This window comes from Phocoena phocoena, chromosome 1 (assembly GCF_963924675.1).
Source record: "Phocoena phocoena chromosome 1, mPhoPho1.1, whole genome shotgun sequence".
Classification (NCBI taxonomy): Eukaryota; Metazoa; Chordata; class Mammalia; order Artiodactyla; family Phocoenidae; genus Phocoena; species Phocoena phocoena.
The window spans coordinates 76,133,075-76,138,082 of record NC_089219.1 but is presented as its reverse complement, the minus strand read 5'-3'; the positions used below and the strand labels follow the sequence as shown (position 1 = coordinate 76,138,082).

Sequence of the window (5,008 nt, the reverse complement as noted above, 5' to 3'; positions counted from 1 at the left end):
TGTCACAATTACGTGTTTTAATGTAGGTCTATTTTCATTTATTGTTAGCGGGCCCTTTCAAACTGGAAAGTCATCTTTCTATTCTTAGTTAAGATAATTTTCTTTAAATAATACTAATATGCTCTGAAGTCATGAGTTCAAAAGTCACTTTCAGATTTGTTTTAATTCTTTTTTTATTGAAGTAGAGTTGGTTTACAATATTATATTAGTTTCATGTATAAAATATAGCAATTCGATATTTTCATAGATTATACTCCATTTAAAATTATTATAAAATATTGGTTATAGTCTCTGTACTATATATTACATCCTAGTATATTATTTATCAGATTTTTAAAAATTTCTTATTAAAATTATTGCTTGACCTTTTTTTGTTTTTTTAAAAATTTTTTAAAAAGATTTTTATTGGAATTGTTGAACATCAGAATTACCAAAAATGTAGTTTGGGTATTACTTCACAAATTACTTATTAATGCCAATTTTCATCATTTTTTCTGTCCAGAACTATAAAAGAAAAAAGTCTTTCTAATGTAATGAAAAAGGTAAGCTAAAGATTAGTATATGTAGCATGTACTACACTTTAGCTAATTATGCTTATGAGGTCAATTGTTGTATGGAAACTCAACCTCATTTATTGGACATCTTTAGAAAATGATCAATTCCACAGAGAAATTTATGTACACACCCTTATTTTCATTTTACCTATATTTAATTAAAATATGTTATTTATTTGCCTAACTTAAACCAGGACCGCCCTTTTAACAGACCCTACTGAGTATTTATTTATTCTTTCATTTAATTAGTCAACAAGTGTTGTGTAAATTTTTCTTGGTGAGTCAGGATCATCTTTATACATTATTGGTAGTGTTAAACTTCAAGACAGTTTTGCCCTTAGGTGCCGTGAAGTTGTGTAGTGGAATTGGCCTCAAATACAATGCTTTGAGAAAATTAACGCTTTTTGAGAAAAAGCTCATATGACTCAGTAAGGAAAAGAAAAACAACCCAATAGGAAAAATAATAAACAGGTATTTCACAGAAAAGGGATAACACATGGCTCATAAACATATGAAAAGATTCTCAATTTCTTAGGGACCAGAGAAATACAAATTAAAACCACAATGAGTTACCATTGTACACCACCACTAACTAAGCCCGACAAATCCAAGTGTTACTGAGGATGTGGAGCTATAGACCTCTTTTATACTGCTAGTAGAAGTATAAATTTGTGTAATTCTGTGGAAAACAATTTGGCATTAGCCAGTAAAGTTGAACATGCACATCCCTGCTACCCAGTGATTCCATTCCTAAGTGTGAACCCTATGAAAAATCTTACATCTGTGTAGAAGGTGTATATGAGAATGTTCTGCCAGTGTAGTTTATGGGGGAAAACTGAAACAACCTAAATATACATGTGCTGTAGAAAAGATGGATGAATTGGAGTGTATTCATACACTGGAATACCATCCAGCAGTGAAAATTAGTGCCTTATAACTATTTGCATCAATATGGATGAATGTTATAAATAATGTTGAGGGAGAAAAAAGGAAGTCTCAGAAGGAGACATACAAGTATTTATCAATTTATATAAAGTTAAAAAGCTGACCTTACAGAATATATTTTGTAGGGATATATAAACCTCGATCCAACTATAAAGAAAAGCAAAAAAAAAAAAAAAAAGATTAAGAAATAATGCCTAGGTATTATCCTACTGAAGATGTGCCTCGAAAGCTGTTGAGTCACTGCAGAAAACCCTTCAGTAAGCATGTGCGAAAACTGCTCGCTAGCATCACTCCTGGGACTGTTCTGATCATCTTCACTGGGCGCCACAGAGGCAAGAGGGTCATTTTCCTGAAGCAGCTGAGCAGTGGCTTGCTACTTGTGACTGGGCCTCTGTCCCTCAATCAAGTTCCTCTGCGGAGAGCACACCAGAAATTTGTCATTGCCCCATCCACCAAAATTGATTATCAGTGGTGTGAAAATCCCAGAACATCTCACTGACACTTGCTTCAAGAAGAAGAAGCTGCGTAAGCCCAGGCACCAGGATGGTGAGATCTTCGACACAGAGAGAGAGAAATACAAGATTACAGAGCAGCGCAAGGTTGATCAGAAAGCTGTGTACTCACAAATTCTGTGAAGAATCAAAGCTGTTCCTCAGCTCCAGGGCTACCTCCGCTCTGCGTTTGCTCTCACAAATGAAATTTATCGTCACAAAGTAGTGTTCTAAACTTCTTACAAGGAACCTTAGTAAATAACTCGGTCCATTAAAAAGAAATTATCCAGAGAGTATTTACATGGGAGGAGGGTGGGTTAGGGGTATGATTATAGAAGGACACAAAGAGGGATTCAAAGACATGGTAATGTTCTATATTACTTCAGTATCATTTCATTAAACCAGTATTTCCTAAATGCCTGCTATGTGCTAGGTACTGCTATAAGCACGTAGGAGTACAAGAGCCCTTTATGGAGAACATATTCTACAAGAAAAGACAAAAGAATGAAATAAATTATTAAATTATTATTGTTTTAGAAGGTGATAAGTTCTATGGAAAAAATAAGAAGGTGAGGGAGTTTAAGACAGAGCAGAGTGAGCGTATGGTTTGCAGAATTAAATGAGATGAGGCTTCATTGAGGTGACATTTGAGCCAAGATTTGAAGGGCATGAGAGAGTAAGCCACATGGCTTTCTGGGTGAATAACATTTTAGGCAGAGGGACTAGCCAGTGCAATGGACTTACTATGGCAATATGTCTGATGTCTTCAGGAAGACATGGGGAGGGCACTGGAGCTGAAACAGAATAGGCAATATGGTCAGAGACGTGTCAGCAGGGCTTTATAGGGCTTTATTAAGATGCTAGGTCAGAGATTGGCAAACTTCTTCTGTAAAGGACCAGATAGTAAATATTTTAAGCTTTATGGGCCATAGGGTCTCAGTTGCAAACACTCAACTCTGCTGTTGTAACATGAAAGTAGCATAGACAATATGTAATGAGTGGACATGGTTGTTTTTGTATTCCGGTAAAACTTTACAAAAATAGATGGTGACTGGATTTGATTTATAGGCTGTGGTTTGCTAACTCCCGTGCTAGGTCTCATGGGAGGCCATTGCAGGTTTTTGAACTGAAGAACAGCAGGCTCTGACTTAGTCATCTAAAAGAATCATTCTGGCTGTAGTGTTAAGAGTAGATTGTAGAGAGTGCCAAGGGTGAAGCAAGGAGATCTTCTCTTGGAATAATCAGGCGAGAGGTGATAGAGGCTTGAATCTTGACGGCACAGCTGAGGTAGAGAAAAGGGGTCCGTTTCTCTGCTTTTGACAGTAGAGTTAACTGAATTTGCTGATTGATTGGATGTGGGTGTGAGAAAAGAGTCAAGGATGACTGTAAAGTTTTCAGCCTGAGCATTATTTAAGGAGAGGAATACCCTTTGTGGTTGCACGTTATTTTTTAAATTATATATTATGTTTTATAAACTTTATGTCTGGTATTTTTAACAATTTTTTTTTAAAAGAGAACATGTTCCATCCAAGATCTGGTGTTTTATTCAGCAGCTTAACGAACCAGATTTTGCCTCCTTATCCTATTTCACAAACAGAAAATTCTGTTTTCCCTCCTTCCTATTGCATTTTTTCCCCCAAGCATATGAGCTGCCAGAAATAGCACAAAATGACCAGACTGACTCGGGAGAGGAAGAAGCAAAATGTCTAGAAGAAATGGAAACTTAAGATTCAAGATTCTCTTGAGCATTGCAGTTTTTTCACCATTCTCCTGAAACCAATCCCCTATAAGGGAATATCACCAGCACTACAGGACAAGTAGGAAGGGAAAGAAAGCTGGAGGAAGGGTAGGCATGGGAAGAGAAAGGGAAGGAGAGAAGGAATGAAGGAGAACCCAAAGGACTGCTGGCTCTGTTGAGATGACACCAAAGCAATAGCTATAATTGATGAGAAGAATTTTTGTTAGATAAATTTCAGTTCTCCCAGCGTTTACTAAAAGGACAAGAGAGAAGCTTAGGAAGGGGAAGGAAAACAAGATCCATCCCTGGGACCCTATGCTGAAGTTGCTGTAGTGTATTCAATAGTGCTCTTTTTTTTTTTAATTTATTTATTTTTGCTGTGTTGGGTCTTCGTTTCTGTGCGAGGACTTTCTCTAGTTGTGGCAAGCGGGGGCCACTCTTCATCGCGGTGCGCGGGCCTCTCACTATCGTGGCCTCTCTTGTTGCAGAGCACAGGCTCCAGACGCGCAGGCTCAGTAGTTGTGGCTCACGGGCCTAGTTGCTCCACGGCATGTGGGATCTTCCCAGACCAGGGATCGAACCCGTGTCCCCTGCATTGGCAGGCAGATTCTCAACCACTGCGCCACCAGGGAAGCCCTCAATAGTGCTTTTGACGATGGTGGCGAATCCATTTACAGTGAAGTGATGTCACTGTAGAGGCAAAGAATTGGGGTTTTTTCAATATCATTCAAAAGAAGCAGATGAGAACAATGAGCCTTATAGAAGCTTAACATATTTATACAGATCTCGGAATTTTACGAAAAGGAAACTATGGTAGGATTGAAAATGATTCTTACTCCCATGGGAATTTATAATTTACAAGGAGAAGAAAAATACATACAAAAACAAAGAAGTGAATGAGGTGGGTGGGAATATGGGGCTGCCCCGGCAGGTTGTTCACACTGGAGCTCTGGTGCTCTGGTGTGGGCTGTTTCTAAATTCCAAGCATCTCCTGAGGCTCCTGAGGCTGAGGGCAGAAAGAATGTTTACAAACTATTTCTGGTCTAGAGCCTCCGTCCACACTTCATCTAAGTCAGCTCCATCCAACCTTAACATCCATAACATTCTGAGAGTCAAAGCTTGCCCTGGACTGAGATTCCAGACCAGATTTAGGTCTGAGAGGAAGTAAATGCGTCTTTCCCTGACACATCCGAGACAAGGAGAGATACCAAGGTAGAAAATTCAGACTAAGCCAGAAAACGCCAGAGAGCCAGAGGAGAAAGCCTCCATGGAAATGCCAG

General features: G+C 38.4%; 1 pseudogene; it reads left to right on the top strand.

Moving 5' to 3' along the window:
* The first annotated feature begins 1,689 nt into the window (after nucleotides 1-1,689).
* Nucleotides 1,690-2,224, top strand: LOC136133121 (large ribosomal subunit protein eL6 pseudogene; annotated as a pseudogene).
* The last annotated feature ends 2,784 nt before the right edge of the window (nucleotides 2,225-5,008 follow it).